This window comes from Nannobrachium achirus, assembly GCF_963921795.1.
Source record: "Nannobrachium achirus genome assembly, chromosome: 20".
Lineage (NCBI taxonomy): Eukaryota > Metazoa > Chordata > Actinopteri > Myctophiformes > Myctophidae > Nannobrachium > Nannobrachium achirus.
Window position 1 is genome coordinate 24,456,457 of NC_137827.1, and position 25,359 is coordinate 24,481,815.

General features: G+C 43.2%; 1 protein-coding gene across 1 annotated transcript in view; it reads right to left on the bottom strand.

The window, feature by feature from the left end:
• Positions 1-25,359, bottom strand: part of asap2a (ArfGAP with SH3 domain, ankyrin repeat and PH domain 2a) — a 105,613-nt gene that overhangs the window by 74,747 nt on the left and 5,507 nt on the right. The gene's annotated exons all lie outside the window — the stretch shown is intronic.

Genomic DNA, 25,359 nt, shown 5'->3' on the forward strand with positions numbered 1-25,359 from the left:
AAACAAAGCCTACACCCTGTGAAATCAAGCTCACATGCGTTGCATCGCAACACATTGTGATTGTGAGCTTGTAGATGGCCTATTTTCAAATGGGCCAAAATCTATATAAAGGTTGAAGTGGTTAGTGTATGTTTAGTAATAATAATGAATCTATAAAGTAACTACTAACTAGTAACTAAAAGTTTTCAAGAAAATGAAGTGGAGTAAAACTACAACATTTGGGGCACCTGCTGGCCTACTGGTTCAGGTGCATTGCCACACAGACGCATCGCCGGTTCGATTCCCGATACGGACAACCTTTGCCCCATGTCGCTCCCCATCTCTCCCCCCATTTCCTGTCAGTCTACTGTCCTATCCAATAAAGGCATAAAAAAGCCCCAAAACAAATCTTTAAATAACTAAAATATTTGGATCTGAGATGTAGTGGACTAGAAGTAAAAGTATTGGAAATTGGAAATACTCAAGCTACTTTACTTTAAGTTACTTTACACCACTGGTAGTTGGGGAAATTACTTTTTGGACTCCAATAAATAGATCCACCCCAACCCTGGCCAGACCAGGCGCCACTCTCTCTGCCCAGCTTCACCACTTCAACGGACTCACAGAGATCAGATCGCCTGGACACACTGGGAACAAGACTGAACAACACAATGGACCCCTTTCTGTTTCACTACACACAGGCATGCGTGCACACACCCGCAATCCCCCCCCCCCCCCTTCCCAACGCCAGTAGCTGTGATGACAGAAAACATATCTAAATCCATAAATCTGCACTGTATTAATATCTAAGCTATGAGTGGTTTCCCGGTCCACAATGCAGGGGCCGTTCAGCACTCTGTTCTCCCTGGGGTTGTATTTCACACACAGAGAGCGAGAGAGAGCACGAGAAGTTGGAAATAGAAACAGAGGGAGACAAAGCTAGAGACAGACAGAGGCAGGGGTGATGATGAGAGTGGATGAAAATAGAGAGTGTCAAAGAGAAATAAGACAATAATAATTCACTGTGTTGCTTTCTGGGAGAGGGCGGAACTCAGACATGCACAATGAGAGAGAGACAGAGACAGACACAAGTGCTGACAATGTGCTTATTCACTCTTCTCTCAGCGTTGACAGGGTACCGATACGCGCAGACCTCGCCGCCACCTACGAAGAGAGTGGACCTGGAGACCTATAGTCAGGCCGGTGGAGTATACAGTTACACTGGACTGATTCAGTAGAGATGAAAGATTAGAGAGGCAGGGGGGGAAAAAGCCAAATAAAGCAGGCCTATGAAAGAGCCATTTCAGGAGACAACCTAAAATCTATGGCTCACAGTGGGCCAAAGTTCACTTAGAAAGACTTAACCAAAGCACGTACATATCCTGGGTGCAAATCCTGCCGGCACCAACATCATTGGTTCTGTCTGCTGCATGTGAACTTGACCTCTGACCTTTTTGACCCCAAACTTAACCATCTTTTTGGGGCAGCATAGCATACTGATCATTATAAAAAGGTCTATATTTGATAAGACTTCTTATAAAAGTTTATATTGCATGTTCCACTGCTGGTCCTGCGCCTGCCGTCCAGCGGATGTGCCAGTTTTATTGTTTCTTTAGCCTTCTGATCATTCCCACAATGTTTTATGAAAGTTCTCTAATAAACAAAGTAACAAACACAGGGCCACAGATATTAATTATACATGTCGTGCACGCATTGCTGTAGTTGTGTGGGCATGATGTAATAGGACACATGAGTAACACGTTGATAGAGATCTTTTAACACCAGTCTAAATTATGTAAAGAAATTGCATTTTTCATTTTTTACACACGCATGTATATTTCAACCCCACTTCCACAAACACTCTCTAGGCCAGAGGGCAATAGAATGTGGTTGTGTAGGCCAGGTCTGACCACTGCTTTGAGATAATAGACAGTGTAGCAGCACTGTTATCAAGGGTTACGCCTTCAGTCTGTGTCGTGAGACACTTCCACTCCTATACATACTGTATCTGTCTGTTGTGTCTGCATCCTGCTAGAACAACGACCCATATCTGGATTATCTGTTGCAGAGGACAGACTACTCAAACACTCTGAAGTTATTTAACAGCTCATTTGAAATGAGCAGTACACTGACGTCTTCAAGAAATGGTATTCAAATTTGATCGCAGACATCTAGATGATAAACAGCAGGTGATTGTAATCCAATAGCAGGTGTTTCTTACATTATAACCATGGTCAATGAGCTGTCATATTGTAGGGGAAAACACATGAAAACACTATACGAATACAAAGAGGGGGGAAAAACATTACCGTAAACTACATTTCTTGCATGAAATTGTTAGTTTCATTTTGAGCTGGAAAATACACAAACTAACAAAGTAAAATCCTACATTTAGCTAGACAGCGAGTCAGAGCATGGAGAACACAGTTGAAAAGAGCAGATGTTTTGTCAGGCCAAGTCATGACATCTAGTCTTTTGCCCGGGTGACGACTGCAGTGGATGACTAGCATCTACTTGTCCCTCTATGTATAAATGCAGGCCTTACAGCACTGCGGTTCCAGCTCTATAACCTCCTGTTAAATGACTCATGTGTTGCACATCCTATTATCTCATTAGCTCTGTCTGGCTCAAACAGGCTCTCCCGGCCGTGTAGCTCAGACCCCACACACAGGAAGAAACCCCTTTTTAAACAGCAGCTATCTGCTACACATGGCTATTGTTAAGTCACGCTTCCACCACAACCCTGTGTTGCACACGAGAAAAAAACAAACAGCCATTGCTTTGCAAAACCACAACAGAGCTATAACTCCCACCTCCACCCCCACCGGGCAGCACCAACACTGACACCACGTACACTTTTAAACGGTAACCTGAGATAACTGCTGAGTGTGTTTTCTTAGTAGATTCTGATACCACCTTGTGCTGCTCTGTACATTAGCTGTCCGGCCTGATCTCCTCTGGGCAGTGGAAGAAGCAGAGGGAAGGTACTTAGAGCTAAAGCCTTAAAAGCCTTTCTGCTGACATCAGGGCTAAGTAGCAGGACCGACCGAGGAGGCTTTCTTAAAGTCTTCACGGCAGATCTCCCATTGATTTCCTCTTGAACACTGGCTTTGGGTTGAATCCTCCATCTTACTACAGAGATGTATTGTAGTAGAGGCTGTGGGTCCTTCTTAGACGAAACAGCCTGGGGCACGATTAGTATTGATAACTGCTGCTAAAAAGCTGTATACTTTACTTTCACCTACAATGTAATATACAGTAAATCTCCTTTTGAACTGTATTGTTCTAGCCGGGGATCCAGTCCCTCAAAATGGGAGAGGACCTGTGATGTTCTGACGCACTTTTTATTTCTGTTTTATCTATTAGTTTGGTCATTAAGGTCCACATAATGAGAGGCCTGCTCTGCCAGAAACATCGCGAAAGAAAGTTATGGCCATTTGTATATTCACTGTCCCATTGACTCCACTACACAGGAACAGAAAAATATTTAAAAAAAGAAAAAATCTGCTTTAAGTAGCATGTGAGGGGTCAAACTGGAGGGTTTTCATGATTCTTAATCCATCGCAAGCATTTGTTTTGCACAAAAACATTCCTTGGGCTAGAAAACAGACCAAAAAAAGTGTGAAAAGTGATGAGTCATCACTTTTCACAGTCATCACAGTGTTGAGTCATCACTTTTCACACTTTTGTTGGTTCGTTTTCTAGCCCAAGGAATGTTTTTGGTGCAAGACAAATGCTTGCAATGGATTAAAAATCATGAAAACCCTCCAGTTTGACCCCTCACATGCTACTTAAAGCAGATTTTTTCTTTTTTATAATATATTTCCTTTCCTGTGTAGTGGAGTCAATGGGACAGTGAATATACAAATGGCCATAACTTTCTTTCGCGAAGTTTCCGGCAGAGCAGGCCTCTCATTCTGTGGACCTTAATGACCAAACTAATAGATAAAACAGAAATAAAAAGTGCGGCAGAACATCACAGGTTCAACCCTATTCCTTGAGCTTTTGGGCATGTGGATCCCCGACTATTCATAGTTTTTGCTGTGGCATTACACTATTCCACGTATTACACTATTCCACTTATTCCACTATTACACTATTACATTTATTGCGCTATTACACTATTACACCTATTACACTTATTACACTATGACACTATGACACTATTACACTGTTACACTTATTGCACTATTACACTTATTGCGCTATTACACTATTACACTTATTACACTATTACATTATTACATTATTACACTTAGTACACTATTACACTTATTACACTATTTCACTATTACACTTATTACACTATTACACTATTACACTTATTACACTATTACACTTATTACACTATTACACTATTACACTTATTGTGCTATTACACTATTACACTTATTACACTATTACACTTATTACATCATTACACTTATTACACTATTACACTATTACACTATTACACTTATTACACTATTACACTATTACACTTATTACACTATTACACTTATTGCGCTATTACACTTATTACACTATTACACTATTACACTTATTACACTATTACACTTATTGCGCTATTACACTATTACAGTTATTACACCTAGACACAGTTACACTATTGCACTTATTACAAACCATTGAAAAGATATCAAATAGGAACTATCAATAATCGACCAATCAGAAGAGGGGCGGGGCTAACTTAAACCAATTAAGAACAAGGACTTTGAATCAAGTAAAATGACACCACCCACAAGTTTGTGCGACAAACGGTTGATGAGTTCTAGCCAAAAAAAGGAACAATCAAGTATCGACCAATCAGAAGAGGGGGCATTTCCTGTTTGGTGAAGGAAGTTTGACGCTTCGCCACGGGCACGCCGTTTTACGAAAACTCACGTTTCGCACAACTTCTCATCGTTAAGGTGTCTTGAGTATGCCGAGTGAATTTGAAATTGATCCAATTAATCCCCTAGGAGGAGTTTGTTAAAGTGCGACACGTGAAAACGGCCAAAAATGTGCCAAAACCCCACTAATTAGTCAAAATGGCTGACTTCCTGTTTGGTTTCGGACGTGGCGCCAAGAGACTTTTTTGTGAGCCCGGACATGATACAGGAGTTTACAGGGGTTAAAGCAAAAAAAAATCCCAAGACGGAAATTTATTTTGCACCCAACCAACACCCCCACCCGAACACCCCCCGCCCCGTCGCCGCCGCCGCGGCCCCCAGTGCACACCCAACAGAAACAGGGACCTCAATGGCTTTCCTGTGTCAAACGTTTCATCTAGCCAACCACAGCTAAACAATCCACCCATGTTAAAACAAGGTGGGGATGCTATACTGTCTTTTTACCGTTGATGCCATAACATAGTTTTCTGTTGCACAGTGCACACCCAACAGAAACAGGGACCTCAATGGCTTTCCTGTGTAAAACGTTTTTAATCCAGCCAACCACAGCTAAACAATCCACCCATGTTAAAACAAGGTGGGGATGCTATACTGCAGTTAGTTAGCTGCATTAGTATAGAGTCTGGCCACCTCCATTTGTTTTTGACTGTGCTAAGCACGTCCGAGAAGAGCCTTCATTCACAACTAAACCAACCGCTCCATATTGTTGTCGCTGACTGAACCACCACACGTGGGTAATGTTATGAGAGAAACACTGCCCACGTAGTGGACAAGCCTCCGCCTAGTACAGCCATGAGCACCAATGATGATACGCTGCGTTGGTCCCAGTATGGATAACTTTTGCGAGTGACAAATAAACCCCCCCGAATCTCTGATTTGCAAACATAACAAGTGTTCCGTTGCTTATTTTAATGCAAGAGAACGTAAGCAACCGTTTATTGTCAATTACTGCTGCCTTCCCTGTAAACACATATTTAGATAGAGTACCTGCTGTTTACATGGTGTAAAACTCCAGAGACTTCCATTATTCCCGTGATTTCATCTTTTGGATACTGCTATCCATACAGAGCGAATTCCATAACTTCACTGCGTTAAAATCCGTAGTACTTTGAGTCACGAAGTGACACCTTATGAGCTTGCACATCTGCACGTCATGCACACAACACAGCCACACACCAGGGCTAAAAGCTAAGCTAGCTGAGGCTATGGCTAACGCTTGGACCTTGACTTGGTGTGAATGGTGTCAAGTTACAGCAGCTGCTTGGGCTGCGGTAGCTGCCAGCCTGTTGCACATCTGAGCAGCGCATCTTCACACATGTTTTAAAATAATTCGCTGGGGAGGGATGCATTGTAATTTGGAGATCACTTGACTTGACTAGCAAGTATTATGCTGCATTTTGACGATTTCGGTCATGTTATTAACATCGCGGCCATGGCTACACCCCCCCCATTCCCTTTATTATTTTTTTAGCAAATCTTCATTGATCTCATAAATAGCCCCTAGGGAAACTTTAACCTGTGTGTTTACCGATTTTTGTACGTGTAGGTGAAACCGTATAGTGGGGCTGGGCCGTTAAAACTTTCTAGGGGGCGCTGTTGCGCCATTAGGCCACGCCCCCTTTAGTTTTTTTTTATACGGAAGTTTTTGCCACTTGTGATGTGTGTGCAAAGTTGCGCAACTTTTGGAGTACGTTTGGCGCCTCAAAAACGCGATTCATTCGGCGGAAGAAGAAGAAGAAGAATAAAAATCTTTGCAATTACAATAGGGTCCTCACACTACTGTGTGTGCTCGGGCCCTAATAAATAGCTAAAGTCTTTGGATATGATGGGGGTGACTGGTATCCTTTGGAGGTAGAGCTCAAATCAATGCCAGGAGATTAGACTTAACTCAAGTTGTCTAATGTAAACTCTAATCTAATCTCCCATGGCGGAGATCTAGAGGCTAGACAGGCGGAGATCAAAGGCAATCATGTTCAGATTTGATTAAAATATAAGCACTACATGAATAGAAAAGCCTTAAAGCCTTACACTTTGGTAGAGGTTTGGGTTGTGTAACATGTAGTTACCTTTACCTTATGGTATTTCTGTTTGGGTTGTGTGACCATGCTATGGTGTTTTACTATTTGAATTATGAAGAAGACCTGGTCTTGTTTTTTATGCAGTTCAGAATCAACTTTATGTTAATTGGTGTTTGAGACCTGTTTTTCTGTGCAATGTAAGTCAAATTGATATATATCAATTTCTAATCACCGAAGGAGGTATTGAAGATATCTCATTAACATTTGAGTTACATCATAGCAAGGTAACTACTGCAAAACCCAAACCTCTACCAAAGCCGCATTTTGCTGTAGTAAGGAGAGAATATGGGTAACAACTTTCCACAGGGCATCTCTATTTTGGGCATGACCTACTGTTAAAAATTGTCTAAAATAGCAGATATACAAGCTCACCATGCATTTTGAGGTTTATGATCGGCTATTTTCTCTATTCATCGTACAACAAAGTATATGGGGTTTGCAAAGCTACATATGGTAATCTCCTTCTGAACTGTATTGTTTATAGTTTTGGCATTGTGGTTAAAAGGACAGCAAAAGAGGAGGCACATAAAGGAGGTCAGCAGCACTGTGACTGGCTGACTGTGTTGCTGTGGGCTGCAGCAAGTGTTGCCAGATTTTGTGAGAGAAATAAGCAACCAGGTCTAGGAAAACAAGCCCAAAAGAAGTGACTAAGCCACAGGAGCACTTTAAACCTATATGCACCATCGGCTATTTGAAAATAGCCTACAAGCACACTTGCTTTAAAAAAATACATTTTAACAACACAAATCTGTCTCTGGCACAAACCATTTTAAGATGGGGTTCTGCACTAGTACAGACACTTAATTGTTGCTTAAACAATTATTAAAACATTTGGAAGCAAGCCCAAATAAGCTCTACACAAAAAAACTACCAATATTTCCAAGCAATTTTACAGAAAAACAAGCCCAAAGTCGCTTATAATAAGCAGACATGGCAACACTGACTGCTTCCAGACCTGCACTCCAAGTGCAGCTGGGCCCTGCGGCAATAGCATGATTGTTCTCCTGAAAGTGAGACGAGCCAAATGGACCAGAGATTTACAGCAGTCTGTTCAATCTATGACTAAAGCTTTGGGTGCATATGCTGCACACGTATGCTGTCAGATGGTGTCATGACGTCGCCAACACTGCCTTAATACCACAAAGTGGGTTCCGGGGGAAGGGGGGAGGAGGGGGGGTTCCAGGGGGTCCCCAGCAAAAGGTGTTAATACAGCATAAGAATCCGTTTCACCACTTTAAACCCATATACATCTAGCCTCGTAAACCTGCCACTTCCTGCCATTCTGATTCGATTGCTGGTGAGCAAATAGAATGGCACTCCAGGAGGAGGCGGTTTACGAGGCTAATATAGGACAGCTATTTGAAAACAGCCCATCTACATGCACACAACGTGTTGCGATGTGACACATTGTGAGCTTGGAGATCAGCTTCTTGTGTTCGAGCAGTGCTAACCACTCCTACGTCTGGCTTTGTGTGTAGGTACCTCCCTATCTCCGTATAAGTATGAGACTAAGGTCACACGAGATTAATGTCATAGAAAGTACGCAGAGACCAACATTACCACAGCTGATGTCACAGACAGAGCGGCCCATACAAGGAGATATGCCTGTGTGTCGTGTTTGAAATTAATATTTTGACAACCCAACTCTTGTATGGGGGCCCCTGGCACAAAGACAAATGTCCCAACTTGCCCAAGAGCAGAGGTCCAGGATGGATGTTAAGTCCTCTTCATACCGTTTTCTTTTTACCATATTTTTACTAGTGCTACCTATTCTGTTCTGATCCTCTACACATACAGTAACTGTGTATCCGTGTTCCATCCTTACTGTGGTGCTGGTGCTGCTATGACAACTGCATTTCCCTCAGGATGAGTAAAGGTCTGTCTGCAGTCTATCTGCTACCTGCTAGCTACTAGACACTTGCAACACAAATCTGTCATGTGTAATCTAACCGATTGAGATGGCCCTACTGTGGTTTACATTTAAGAAACTTCTATCCAGAATATGTAGGCAGACCTGCACACAAAGTGATCTGAAGTAAATCACCAATACACTTGGGTCATATTGAAAGTCAGTAATGTTCACAAACACGCTACAAGGGGAAGATCCACTGACTTGGTTCTTGGCAGATTTAAGAGAAACATTGCACAATGTACATGGATTGAAATGGATTGAAATAATGATTTATTTAATCATAATAATTGTGTTTTATCCTTTTGATAATCGTGTGACAACGTACAGTATTTATTTTACATATTTATTATTATCAATAAAGAGGTCAAAGTCAAAGTACTGACATCAGAATAAATATAACCTACTCCTGGTCCAACAACATCTAACTAAAGAGGTAATACTAATACTAGTAATACTAATACTACAAGGATTTACCGTCATACTACTGGCTAAATGGAAGATCTACGCAAAGTGGTTGACCTCCCCATTATACGACTAATCAGCTTCTGAATCAATTTGACCAGCACAGCTGGGCGTACATGCCGACAAGGACATCGGAGCTCTTATCGACCAAAAGTCCATAACACAACACATATAGCCACCCACCCACACCACATAGACAATCCTCAGTGGTAATTTTACTCAAATGCACCCTTAGGGTCACACATACACACACAGACACACAGGGGCGTCACAAGGGGTAGGAAAGTGGGACTGAGTTACTAGGGCCCAAGGTGGAGGGGCCCTAGTAACTTTAGCTATTGAAAAATAGCAGATATACAAGCTCACAGCGCGGCACCGAGTGCCGCGCTGCGAGCTTGTAAATCTGCTATTTTTTGGAAAAGTCGTGAAAATGTGTGCAAATCTTTGAATATGTATTTTTTTAAGCGAACATTTGTAACTCAAATTTTGCTTCCGGGGGGGTCCCTGGAACTTAATATTTTGAGATGGGGTTCCGTGGCCAAATTCATATCATTTTGGGGGTCCTTCACATGAAACAGTTTGAGCATCACTGACATGGAAACATGGGTTTCTTGCACACATTTTCACAATTTTTCAAAAATAGCAGATCTCTTTTCAATAGTTAACATTCATGGGGGGCCCGCAGTGAATCCTTGTACCCAGGGCCCAGAATTTGGTGTGACGCCCCTGCAGACACACACACACAACCCCCATGAGCTACCATCACGCTTCGGCAGGTCTTTTCAATCTGTGGAGAGTGCTCCGTCAGGGAAAGGGGGCAATACAAGTGAAGGGGGTGGGGGGGCAGACAGGGGCAATAAACCAGACCCAGCTGAACTCAGCAGCACAGTGCCCTAAATCACTGTACCCACACCCACACACACACATAATCACTTTCACACGTTCCCAGTCCAGCACCCTCAGCCCTTTGCTTTACTTTCATTGTTAGAGAGCATTCAGTGACTCAAGCACCAAGCCAGTTCTATTCGTGCCCTCTTGTTTTGAAGCGTGGGACACCCTCTAAAATTACAAAAAGTGTTTCACCCCAACTGCTTAACAGCAAGAGGGGGATTTCCGCTAGCCTAGCACTTTCTAGCGCAGGATCAGAGCTGTATCCTCACACAATGGGCTAGCCTCAGAACGAGACTACATATTCCATTATGGCTTTACTGCAAAACCAGCATTTTTTCCTGCATCCCGATGGCGGTTCCCACCCGGGGGGAGGGAGGAAGGGAGGGAGGGAGGGAGAGAGAGTGAAATTATTCCTCGTCTTAGGGCCCGTTCACATTGAGCCGATCCCGGGGCCGAGGATCCCCGTTTGGTCGGCCCCGGAATCGGTCTTGGGCTTGAACAGTACCCCGACACGATCGGATTATGTTAATTAGCTTTTTTATGACCTCGGGACTCGTCGGGAGCACTCACGATAATATCAAAAAAGCTTGATATTTTCGGGTCATCGGGTAGGAATCCTTTACAATTATTGTCGTCTGAATGAGCTCACGGGATTGCTTCAGATTATATGAAGCCAGCTCCTCCCTTTTTAGGCTGCGCAGAGTGTAGGCTATTCTGTCACAGCCTACACTTTTATTATTATTATTAGCCTACTTACTTTTTACTTTAGCCTACTCTCTCCCTTGTTGTAATCACTTGTTCAAAAACGTTATAGCCTATAGCGTTCTTTCTTCTTTTTTCTTCTTCTGCGCAGTCATTTGGCAACAAGGCAGTGTCTTTTTTTTTGCTGCGCAGATTTGGCTAGGGCAGTGCTGTTCTATACGTGTATTATAAGGGCTCTAAATTGACCTTGTGCAACTTGACAGACAGACACCCTATATATAATATCTTATTCATATAATGTAATACTCAAAGTCAGAGACATTCCATTGCATTCCTTTTTTTTTTTACTTTTACGTGCGGGCCACTGGTCAATCAATGATATTGGAGATGCGACACTCTCAGCCGTGTCTTGCTGGATGCGCATCACATCTCGCGTCTCGCTTGCCAAAAACATAACTGAATATATAATTATAATATCTATTAAGTGAGCAGCGGCCAGTGTGCGCACAGTAGCCTACCTAGAAGACTACCAACCTACCTTTGTTTTTATAATGTTTTGTCATGATGGCGCAGTTATCACTTGTGTGCAAAGGACGATGATACACGAAAGAAGAATGTAACACCAACTTCTACCAATTAATCCATTGCTGTGACAGACAGACAGGGTGAGACAGCCAACGTGCTTCCTTGTAGACTACATAATCCACTGGGTCCAGCTTGGTTCAGATCAATCATATCAACATAACAGTAATAACACCAACCAAAGTCAGAATAAAAAGAGTCCACGAATAGGCCTGCACACTCGCTCATAATGTCCTCCTCCTCCGGCTGCCAGCAGCGTCAGTTCTGCAAATGCTAAGGTATGGTAACATGGCTGTTGTCTTGCACGTGTGAAGGCCAATACCTACTTTTTAGCAACAAGCACAAGCATGATGAATTCATTTTAAGAAGTACATTTTATTATTTTCTCCTGTAATCAAGGTACGTTATACCATACCCATGTGCGCCTCTGTAGTCTAATTTGCGCAGTGATGGAAAAAGTATACTCCCATTCTTTACTTAAGTAAAAGTATCAATACTGCATTATTAGCTACAAATATGGCACAGACAGAGAGAGAGAGAGAGAGAGAGAGAGACTCTTTGTTATAGACTATAGCGAATATATTTGTTTAATTTCGCTGTTTTAATATTTAATTAGGTAATAAAATGGATTTTGGAGCATAGCGAGTCAGAACACCGCAGCTGCAGGACTTCTGCGCTAATTGGGTCGTTGGCTTTGACTTTGCTGGCATGCGGTAGGCCTAATTGATTATTTTGGAGAAAGATTCCCTTTAGTATAAATAATAGTCCTTTTGGTTACCATTTGGTCTCCATCATTAAGCTGGGGATCACCTGGAACACCCTCATTGTCAAAACATTAAACAAATGGCAATTAAACTGACGTGAAGAGAGAGAGAGAAAAACACTCTTGATTTTAGCCCTCTTGAGGGGGCGGAATCTTCATCTAGTCACGTCTCTCATGCACCACCCCCCCGAGATCGTGGGTGGCTAGAATCGCGAGACGTCGGTCTCATTTGTAATGGTCTGAGATATTTCACTTGGCACAGCGGGATATACCGGGCCCGGTCGCAAGACAGAGGATCGCTGTCGTTTGAAATGAACACCGATAAACCCCGGGCACGAGATCTGATCTGACCCAACATCGGCCTCTCATCTGTGAGGCCCTTTACTGCATGACATCACCGTCATCATCTGCCGGAAGCCAATCTAAAGAGTCTATTATAACACTGATTGGTCAGTGGGGTCGTTGCCATGGTTTTTCGGGTCACTCTAGTTGTCATGTACTTCCTGAATCGTGGAAGAAAAAATGGATGGCTCAGGTTACAGAGATCTCTCTGTAGGCACAGGTCAGATACTGTACGTGATGTATTGTATGCAGATGGTGATAAAGAGAGGGCCAGAGGGAGAGAGAGGAAAACACAGACAGAAATAATGATTATTAGTTAATGAATTTAAGGGCTAGGCAATATGGTCAAACCTATGGTCAAGACCTTGATATCAATATTGTGACGATGTTGCAGACTATTGGTGCTTTCATAAAACTAGCCCTTACCCGTTCAAAGATATGAGCTCCAAAATGATGTGCAGTGTGTGGGTTATGGGATGTGCACTGTGCATACAGTATATGAGTAACTTTAACTGGTGCTTGCATGATAATATGTAGGAGCATCAATGTAAGAAATTCCCGTTTCGTTTAATGGCTAACCCCCCCCCCCCCCCGCCCGCCCGCCCGCCTGCCCGCCTGCACACACACACACACTCCCCCCCCCCCCCCCCCCCGTGTGTGTGTGTGTGTGTGTGTGTGGGTTTGTGTGTGATTGTGCATGGCCTGAACAACAGCGCCCCTCCCTTAACATGTGTGGTCACAAAAGGTACTGTAGGCTAAATAGATATAGATACACCATAAAAATGCTATTATACAGCATACGATTTGTGAAAGTGACAAACGGGCTTCACAGTTATGTCAGGTGTGTTCATATGCTGATGGTGATGCGATTTCAGATCAATTGCTCCAGCCACCGAGGAGAAACGCTGTTTCATACAGACAGACACTCACTCACTCAGACAGACATTCGCAAAATTATAGTATAGATATATTTTTACACAAAGAGGTTTTTGATCAATAATTACCAGTAATGCCTACATATAACTAAGTGGGTAATAAAGGCATGTAATAAACAGCTAGAACAGTCAGGTAAGCTCATCAAATTACATCACTTTACTGTAATGCACCCTTTAAATCCTGGAAAAGTAATATAAAGAGTCACAGAGAGTCAGAGACTTAGCATTACAATATCCAAGATCCTGATGTGATCATGATATCGATATAGGCCTAATATCAATGCATTGCCCAGCCTGTGCAGAAGAGACGGAGAAGCAAGCTACTGACCGCACAAATCGAGTAATTCGAGTGAATGAGTATTCATCCTAAAATATGGCGTTTTTGAAGGACTATTTTTTACCCAGACATACTTCCTGAGACAAATATGTGTGCATGACATTCTGGGTGTTCCAAAAATATATATACAGTATATATACAATTTTTTTTTTAAAGTAGCTAAAATAGAGGTAAATCCCACAGCCATTCTGAAGAGCCATTTCCTTTTCTCTGGGTTCACAAGCATACCACTTCCTGCTGCTGGCCCAGCCGTTACCACAACCACCCTTGGAAAGAAACACCAGTCCAAACAGCCAACGGAACTAAAATGGACAACTATGTGACTGTGGCCACAAGCAGTGGTGGACAAAGTGTATACAGTACTCAAGTAAATACTCAAGTATTCAAAAGTACAAATGACAAAATACAGGGGTCTTCAATGTTTTCATGCCAATGATCCCTTAATTGAGAGAGAGATGAAGCAGGGACCCCCACAACCTTTTTTATAGATTCCATATAGTTTCATGGTTTGACAGCACTAAACTGTCAATACTTTATACTTGATCTTTCACTCTGCACTTAGTCTGCTCTTTTTCCCCTCTACACCAAAGCTTTTAGCCAAAAATAGCAAGCGCAAGGCGTTGTGAGCTTGTAAATCAGCTATTTTTGGCTAAAGTTTTCCCCTGTTGAAGACCCTTGACAAAATACATTTCCTTTTTAATGTCAATGCATTGCTGTATTGAAATGTCAAACATTTTGCAAGGAAATATACCCTCCCCCAAAAAATTAAAATAATAATCAGAAATCTTCAGAAATGTAAAAATAGCAGATCTACAAGCTCACAATGCATTACATGTGTTGCAAGATGTTGATCAGCTATTTTCCCTATATTTGAAATAGGGCTTACAGGAAGCGGTTAATAATATTTTGTAAGTTTGTAAGAAAAAAAAAAGAGTCCCTTCCGAAATGTTGAGTCAAAAGTACTACTACTACTGTATATTTCTATTTGAAATTTTGCAGAGTGAAAGGCAAAAGCGTGACAGTGACCTTGCAAAAACAGGTGGTTATACTGTCCACAACTGGTCACAAGGCAAAGCTTGGCTAGACAAGCACAAAATGTGGCAACGCAGCGCAAAAGCAGAACTATTGACCCCAGGAGCGTGCTTTGCCCTGCATTTGCCAGGGTCAACCAATATAAGGAGGGGAAGTAAGCAAGGCAGGGTCACTCATAATCTCTAAACCAGGGGTCTTCAACGTTTTCAGGCTAAGGACCCCTTAGTAGAGAGAGAGATGAAGCAGGGACCCCCCACAACCTGTTCATAGAGTTTAATCGTTTGGCAGCACAATCATCACATCAGTGTATTTTGGATTCATGTCAATTTGTGTTTTCAGATATTTAACCACTTGAACCGTCAATACTTAATAAACTTGACCTTTCACTCTGTACTTAGTCTGCTCTTTTTCCCATCTACACCAAGCCCCTTTGCCTAAAATAGCCTGCGAGGCGTTGTGAGCTTGTAGATCTGCTATTTTTGGCTAAAGTTCTCTGAAAAAAAAAAAAGTTTCTATCACACAAATATTTGGAGGACCCCCTGTGGTAACTCTGAGGACCCCCTAGGGGTCCTGGACCCCCTGTTGAAGACCCCTGCTCTAAACAGATTCCAAAAGTCTATTTTATTCCTCTGCCATCCACAGAAATAATGCAAAGCAAAGTTTTGAGGACAACAAGAAAGGTAGTCTAATTTGTTTTAAATGTGGCTTCTATAAAAAGGCGGTATTTTTAAAAGTATTTTTTGCTTGTTCCGCTGTCAGACTGGCTAAATGACATTTAGTTTATTTGAAAGTGCCCTTCTCTAAAACCATACTGTAAGAAAAAGAAAGAAAAAGAAATCACTAAGTCAGTAAAACAGAGAGACAGACTAGACAAGTTGCCCTCCTGGCCCCTAAACTGTGGAATAAACTCCCTGTCGCACTTCAGACTCACTCCCTAGCTTCCGCCATGGACTGAAGAATCACCTCTTCAGACTCCACCTAAACCCATAGCACTACTGTAACATTCCCCTTTCCCTCAATGACCATACATGAAGCTAGATAGCATTTTTAGATTTTAGAAACGTTCTTTACTGATTATGTTATCGTCTTTTCTAGATCGATATTCCTATGCATTGTTATATTGTTGTTGATGTACTGACATAGTATCTTGCTTATTATATTGATGTATTACCTGCTTATTGTAAGTGGGCTTTGGATTAAAAGCGTCTGCTAAATGCCTAAAGTGTAAATTGCACAGACAAAGACGGAATGGAGAGAAAAGACGGGGAAGAAAAATCACGTCAGTGAGACCAAACAACGGCCCAAACTTAGCATGGCCTTCCCTCCTCCTCCAGTCTGCAGAGGAAGAAAGACATTCCTGGATGATTGCATGCAGGAGTTGACTGACAGACAAGACAGAGACCCTCTACCCCATCCTTCCCGTCAGAGCACTGTCAGCCGATGACAGCATGTCTTCCAGAAAGGCTGTTGTCTTGATTAGCTAATGACGCTCAGGCTGATAGACACACACACACACACACACACACACACACACACAGTGCGAATGGGCAAAACATATTTCTGACTCTTAACTTTGACTTAACATTGAATTACATCGCTTACATTTCTACACTCTCAGGATTAAATTAACACTTATGATTTTGAGGTGTACACATGCAGACACACACACACACACACACACACACACACACACACACACACACACACACACACACACACACACACACACACACACACACACACACACACACACACACACACACACACACACACACACACACACACACACACACACACACACATGGGAAAGGGGAAAGTGTGATCCTATTCATTTCATGGATGAATGTGGTTGTTTAGAGAAGCAGCAACAAAGTGTCTCCCAGGAATCTAATTATGTCACCAAGTCATTTCCAGATCAGAAACCAAGCTCTGGATGTAGCAACGTTTCCGCCTTTGTCCTCATAGAACAACAGCTACAACATTGTCATGGAACATAAGATGTGGTGCAAAACAAGAACATGCCAAACGATATGACGTTTGGTGAATATCATTGGTGGCTCTGAACCATTATAGTATGTAATGAAGTAATGTGTATAACACTAATTGTAATTTCACTGCTGTGGTTTTTCTATGGTCCCTTAAGCTTCTCTTGACAGGAGTTGGCTAACAGCATGTCGATTACTCCAACACAGAAGCTCTTGGGGAAGCTATTTTGGGGATGACTATTGGTGCTTGAATGAATGAATGAATGAATGAATGAGGGGATAAAAGGAACAAAACCATCAGCACAACATCACAAGATATTTACAACAAAAGAAAAATAATCAGTAAAATGCCTATATTCTGTAATAACTAAGAGGTAACCAGTGTGAAGTGAGCGGTGCTTTTTCATCAAGCTCATTTGAAGCTTGGTCAATGAGCCAAGCGTGGGACATAGGTACGTACATAATCAGTACATACATACAGACAGAGAGACAAAACCAGATGTAGGAGCGGTTAGCAGCACTCAAAAAGAAAATAACAGCTAGAACAGTCACTTAGATGACTGAGTCACTTACAGTTACATCACTTCACGGTAAAGGTGACGTGTCTTCAAAAGGCAGTCTTCAAAACCAGGAAGATAAGCCTATGTCATATCACAATATTACGATTTCCGAAATTTCAGACGACAGCTATAAATAGTCTCATATCACGGCCCATACTGCATAGTGGCTACAGGCGCACGCACGCACGGCACGCACACCTTTAGTGTAAAAAAAAAAAAAAAAAACATACATTTGCAGTACTACACGTGTGAGACTGTCTGTGGTGATGAATAGCTTTTAAGTGCATGTGTGCATATACTGCCGCATGTGCACACCCGTGTGGTTTACAATGATGAATAGCCAAGGCACAGGGGTCTGATGGAGCCGGCACTGAGGCCCATTGGCCATCACCGCTTAGTCGTCTCTGCTTATTGGTCGGATACACAGATAAGATGACAGAAAACAAGCGCGCACACACACACACGTGATGGAAAGGAAGCAAGCTGGTACATGGTAGTATGTTCTACCTGAAGACAGCTGACAGACCGGTATTGAGTTGCTCCACACGATATACACACACAGTACACACACGCAGGTGGAAAAACTCCGGATAAACACAGGAAAAGGGCCCTCTGTCTACAGTGCTTCAACATTCACAGGGCCCGGAACAAGAGAGGAACAATCTGGGACTCATCTAAAAAACACATAACAAAAGTACAGTAGTGATGGGCAATCCCGTTCTGAACGAAACATTTTGTTCACGTTCACGGTAACGATACGTTCAAAGGATTCATTCACTTTCACCGTTCATAGCGTGATGCTGTGAAAAACACAATCGCGGCGAGTAGCCGAGTAGAGCCCGCCATCGCGTCCTGTGTGCCGGGGTCTATAGGGGAGGGGGCGGGGGTGTGAACGAAAGTGTGAACGACACATTTCAGGGATTTGAACGAATCGTTCAAGAGTCTTGCTAATGATTCGATTCTTATGAATGAATCAATCATGAACGACACATCACTAAAGTACACACTACTGTACATGAGAGTAGAGTGTAGCCTATATGCTCTGGTGCTGAGGATGGGCTTCTAACAGCAAAGGTTCTGACTGTAGGAAGTGTGCTATTTGCTAGAAGGCTGAATCTGCACAGTCCATTCTCGGACAGCAGAAAACCAAAACCCTGTGAAACTTGAATTGAAACGAGGCCCCCCTCAAGTGCTTCATTCACATCTTTGCTAGTGCTGAGAGGGCAGAGTCAATATTTGGATAGAGGTGTGGGTGCCGGCGTCTACAGTCGACCGCTAAAACAAGCCACGATTCCACTGTTCCTCTGTCCTTCCCAGAGAGACCTGTGTGTTGTCAGCTTTCCCTGGGGCAGCAGAGTGGAAAACTTCAGGCCACTGGAGGAGGACTCAGCAAGTCCGTTATGGGAGGGAGTAATGGGGGGGAGCGTGGGAGAGAGGCTAGAGGAGCTCTGTGTGATCATGAGACTGACGTGTGCTTACGACAAGACAATACACACGCACACACAAACACCTTAGAAACTAAGCAGATTTCTATCCCACCACATGACTGAGTTGTCTAGATGTGTGTGTTTGGGGGGGGGGGTGTAATTGTGCATCAACATCAGCCTGAATCGCAACATAAACTCAAGGAAACAAAGGTTAATTCACAGTGTTGACATAAAGCTCAGTGTCACACTACCTAATGCTTCCGACATCATATTGCACAATACGTGCGTTATGTGGTATGTATGAACAGTAGGTGAAGTGCTTTGTTTATGCCGCGAACCTCATAAGATCTCGTACCCAAATGGCTATTGCAAATTCACTTCTCCCTCCATTTCTCTTTCACTTTATCAAGTGAAAATTCCATTCAAGGTTCACCTTGGTACAGTTCCTTCCTTCTTTCCTGGGGGGGGACTGGTTATACTCGTCTTTTGTCCGTCTGGCTGGCTTACAAGTTATTTAAACATCTCATCCTCCTACAAGCCCTCTGGTGTTATAACTCAGACGCTCAAGGGCTTTATAGCTCCTCAGTGAGAACTACAAAGAGCGCTGCGCTGTTGGACCTGAGCGCTCACCACCACCTGCCAGAACTCACACTCACACTGGGGTGACGACATCAACTGTGGTACTTAAACCGCTAAGGAAAACAAACTCAGAGAGAGAGAGAGTAAAGAGAAAGAGAGAAAGAGAGAGAGAGAGAGAAAGAGAGAGAGAGAGAGAAAGAAAGAAAGAGAGAGAGAGAAAGAGAGAGAGAGAGAAAGAAAAAGAGGGACTTTAGTTTCCATTCGGCTTCCTCAGGCCATACAGTCTCACCAGGCTAAAGTGGAAAGAGCCAGTGGAGGGTGTTGTGTTAATTGCCATGGAGAGGACTTCACGCTAGCCTACATGTTCTCATTTAAATTCTTCTGTGGCACGGTTTTTCATCTGTGTCTCATCTGGAGCATGCGCCAGCCAGCTTACTTTACTGTCCCCTCTTAAAGCGCCAACTCTCCTCACTTCTGAGACATCTTCCTGGTCCACTTTCATTAGGTACTAAAGTTTATTGCGTTGTTTGTCACTCTTGGAAAAACAACGGAGGACTCAAGTTTTCTCACTGCACGTGTTCATGTAGCCACTGCAAATACACTTTCAAGTGGGATGAAAGGACAGGAGAAGAAGAACAGCTAATGTAGATGGTGAAAGAAAATGTTAACTTGAGCATTTCCGAAAACAAGATTAACAAATGTTTACAGTACTTTGGTGAAAATCAGTGGGGGGTGCTCATGGCGCCAATTCTAAACCCTCTTAATATGCTCTGCCTAAAGCGGAGGGGGAGTATTTAATTAAGTTAATAAACTAGCAGGAGACTGATGAAAACAGAGTTTGAGGGAGGGGCTGGGAAATGAATACCAAATGTGCTGGGCTTTTACAAGGAGTGTGTGTGTGTGTGTGTGTGTGTGTGTGTGTGTGTGTGTGTGGGGGGGGGGGGTCTGTTCCAAATTCACCTTTGGGTTTTCATGCTAACCTCTTCGTGTAAAAGCAGCAATGCCAGGGGCAAAGCGTTGCCCCATCTACACAACAGCTGCAAGCAAACAGACTGACAATCAAAAATGACCAATTCAAGATTGTAGATTACATTTGTGTGGTGTATGTGGTATGCGTAGTGTTAAAGATAGAACGCTCAACAGTTCCTTTTCAAGTCCAGCCAGCTCTGTTGATTTACAGAGACTAGGGAACACTGAGTCATCACAGGTAGGAAAACCTGGCTTTGTTTGAATAATAAACACATATAAATCAATAAGTGCTGTCTTACAGCGTCAAACATTTGAACTGGTTAGCTCTACATCGATGACATAATTTCACATTACATTCACCAGAAAACCGACCAATTGGCTAAAGGGGCACATCTTAAAAAGGGGTTCAAACTGGAGAAAAGAAGTCCAGCAGGGCAACACAATTACAAGGAATCCAGACATGCCGTGCCATAGCACCAACACCAGGGACATGCAAAGAATATTAGAGAGGCAGGGGCTGAAACTTCTAAAAGGGCCTTTTGGTGAAAATATCGAAAATAGCAGACCTCCAAGCTCATAACGCATCGCAGCTGGAGGTCGGCTATTTTCGGTGCTTGATACCACAATGAACTTAACATAATCAAGTCAATCCTGGACAGGGCAATTCTCTTGAATGCTGCCTTCAGGTATGGCATGGGAAGGGGGCATTTGCATTTCTTTAACCATAGTAAAAACTGCATGCATGGTCTGGAGCGGGCACTTTTTACAGACGGATAAAAGGGCAGGGGCTCAAGCCCCCTTTGATGTCCAAGGGTGCACGTGCCTGACCAACACCACACTGTGCACCTTCCCCCAACCCCCCCAGACATAGCATAGCGCAGAGGCAGGACCTACAAATCAATGGCGGACTTCATTAATGAAGAGGCCGGGCCAGCCAGGGTACAATAGCCGTCAATGGGAGCAGTCTGTGGCAATCTGGGCCAGGCCCCACTGACGGATGCAGGAATCTTCACGTTTGCCTTCACCCCACGCCCCAGGTCTCCAACCCTGTGGCCTCTGTCTAGGACAGAGGGCAGCCATTCTGCCCTTTAACCTGTCCATCCACACCAACCCCCCTCATGCTGGACAGAGCTAGGAACACTATTCCTCAACGGGAGAGTGTTTTTTGCAGGTCGTTCAGTCCGAGTGTATCAAAGGGTGCGTTCGGAAAAGGGCACCGGGTGTGTGCTCAGCGTAGTGAGTGTAACCTCAGTAAAACTATGCCTAACCCTAACCCCTAAACCTAACCTTAACCCTAACCCTAACCTCAGTAAAACTATGCCTAAACCTAACCCTAACCCCAACCTCAGTAACCGTGACACGGGTGATTATTTAACACACCCGGTGCGCATTTCCGAACGCACCCTTTGATACACTCGGGCTGAACGACCTGCAAAAAACACTCTCCCATTCCTCAACACCCCCACCTCGCACCCCATCTGACCAGACTGGCTGCCAATGACCAATTAATCTGTGAACCCCCTCCCCAATCATGTCCTCCCCCCTACACACACACACACACACTTATGGTGGGGCTAGATGTTGTGTGAAATGGCGTCACAAACTACAGAGCTACTAAACAAAAACAGTACATTACACAATCGCCTAATCATAAATATTTGAGATAATCACAATTATTTCATACTATTCATCATATTCATACTGTACATTTTGAAAATGTTTCAGAAATAGTGGAAATAGCAGATCTACAAGCTTTGGCCATAATACGAAGCATTATAGATTTGTTGTACATTATTGATTGTGATTATTGTTGGTAGCAGTCAGTCAATCATTTATTTATCTGCCCCATGCAACTTTTGTTTACAAAGCCTAAAAGCCACAAATTAAGTGACAACCCTCGCGATTATGTGTGTGTAAACACACCTTATGGCCTTCTTTAGAATTTCTTTTTAGGATGTTTGCATGAATTCATCTCGTTTTAATGCCTGGAATCTGTATTATTGTGATGTCTTGTTTATAATTGGACCGCTGTATTTCCTTTCTGCAAAACTAATTTCCCTTTGGGATAAAAATATAGAACCCTTGAACAACTAATATATGGTGACAGTCATAGGCCACCATGGGAGAAAGATCATGGCTTTGAATCGATTGCGACCGGAACCTGACCTCCACCCTGATAGGTACACAGGGAGGGGTTTCTGGGGCAGATGAAGGTCAACAGAGAGGTTGACCCTGGTTGATAACACGATCTAGAGGCTGCAGTGCACATAGCTCTCACAACAAACAAAACTCCCATGGGAAAAGCTGGATAGGTGTATTGCGTATTACTACTATTTATGCCAAGTATCTTAATATAGCAATGAGATATGACATTTGACCATTCATTTTATTCTTATTATTCTTATTTTTTATTTATAGGCGACCACAAGTCAAATGCTTTCTTTCGTATGGCTTGACGAACATGCTATGATTTTTTATAGTCACAGAAACTCACTGATTGTTCAATAAATGAACACCAGTAAAGCTGTTTTGAATCTGACAAAGAACTGACATAAATGGTAAAGCTTTTCATACAGAAGGCTTGGTAAACTCTGCACCTAGTAATTCATTTTCATTAGAATGGTGCTGGTGCAATCAAGTGAAACTGTTGCACTCATCTGACGCACCCATACCAGAGTTGAATTGTCAAACCTTTTTCTATGCGATGCACAAAGAAAAGAAGAGGTGATTCTTTGGCGCTGGTAAAACAAAGGCATGTTTGTGATTGGCTGGATTTGGGCATTTTCATACGGGAAGCGACTAACATGCTTAGTAATTAATTTTCAATGAGAGGCGAGCATTCAGGTAGGGAGGCGCGCACAATCCGGCAGGCATAGCGACAAGCGTGCGTGATCCCATGAAACTATCACATACTGTACTTGCACAAATCCATACGCAGCCAGAGTCCTTTAACCACAGGATGTCATCCCTATTTTGGGCATGTCATTATTGGCAAAGACTTTCCAAATGAATGAAAATAACCACTAGTAGTGGTCTATTATGTAGTCTATTATTGTCAGACCTAGAGGGAGCTGGAATAGCCAGAATTGGGAATAAAGATTTAGTCCAGTGGCAGTCAGTGCCTCTGATGTACTGTATTTTGGTATGGTGGGAACAAAGCCAAAGGGCTTGATTCAATACAGAAAAGGAATGAGCATGAATGGAGGAAACAGGAAGGACAGTGTAGATCCTGCCAGAAACGCAACTTTCAATTACAGTAAATATGAAAACATGTTACGGAATCATGCAGTGGACTGGCCAAAGTGGCTGAAGTCTAGCCTGGCCAGCCAGCCTCATACTGTGCATTCACTCACTTCCTTCCTTCCCACAATATAAGTCTGGACTTTGGGCTATATGCAGCTTGAAAAGTGGGCGGGAGTACTTGCCTTGACAGACAGACTCCTCTAACCAATCAGCGTAGCAAAACATCTCTCAGCCAGTCGGAAGAACGGCAAACAAATACGTCTTTTCGGCCGATGAACTCCGGTAGCGCATACTCCTGTTCCTTTTTAATTGTTGTAATTGATTCCAACTCTGAAATAACTTCACTTATTGCTTGTTTTATTGTTTCAGCGTTAACTGTTACACTTGTTGCATCGAGGGAAGCCATGTTGTTTTGAAAATGCTGCAGCAAGCATCTATGTCACCATCTACACATGGACCAATCAGGGGAAGCTTTTCTCTTGTTGTGCGGACAGCAGTTGAAACGCAGTCACTGACTGGCCAACTTCTCATACTCGGTGCCTATCTGCTGAAGTCCAGACCTCATACAGTGGGAAGGAGGAATGAGTGAACGCAGTATGAGGGACGGCCCGCCAGGCTAACTCAAGTCTGGGCTGCTCGTTTAGCCTATAGACAGGAGACAGCTCATTTAGACCAAACATGCACGCATCCGTACATAAGTGCATGTCGGTCCATCTGTGTAAACCCTGAGACCAACAGAAGTGGATTTTCTCTGCATCCTTGATCCTAGATTCCTGGTCGTGTCTGAAGCCTTGTTAAAACTCCCTCCAGGCCACCTGTTCCAGGGGCCAGCTGTTGTCCCCAGTTGAGGCCCCAGCCATTCCCGCCAACCATGCCTGGAATGGGGAGAGGGATTGGGGGTGGGGTGCGTGATGTGGTGGGTGGGGGTTGGGGGGTAAGAGTTGTAAAGGGGCACAGGTCTTCCATTTGGCCCGGGAACAACTCCAGCATCAACACGCGCTGACAGGCTGAAGAGTAATGAGAGGCACACTCACTCACACATTTAGAAATTAACACTTGGATCGTAAATCACATGCGATGAGACTCTCCAACAAAATGTAGATTGAGATTAGAGTGTGTATTGCACTGCTACTACCGATGATGTCACTGAAGAGCAGTTCCAATGGGTAAGATGGGAGATAAAACAGAGATATCATCTGCAGTTTACAAAATATGATCAACACACCGTATGGAAAATGAGTTTTAGCAGGGTGTTATACGAGAGCTACTGATACTCACTACAAGGAGGGGGCACTCTCCCATGAACCAATTAAGCCCTATATATACTTTATCACCAGAGTAATAGCAAATATACAACAATGGGTTACCGATATGAGCTTGAAGACCTGCTATTCTTTAATGAAATTTTAAAACAATGACGTGCTCAAAATAGGGATGCCAGGTTGAAAGTGGTTAAACATCAGTATTGCTTCAGTATTCCCGGAAGCCACAGGGAAAGATGAAACAAACAGTCCCGGAGAACGAGATTGAAAGGTGGTGCACTGGCAGTGCCACTGCCAACAGTTGCCTCTGGATGCCAGGAATGGCAGCAGCAGTACTCTACTGATAAGACCACAATAATCGCTGTCCAGAAACAGGCAGCCGGACAGCATGCCTGACCAGCACATAGCTGGCATACCAATGCGACAG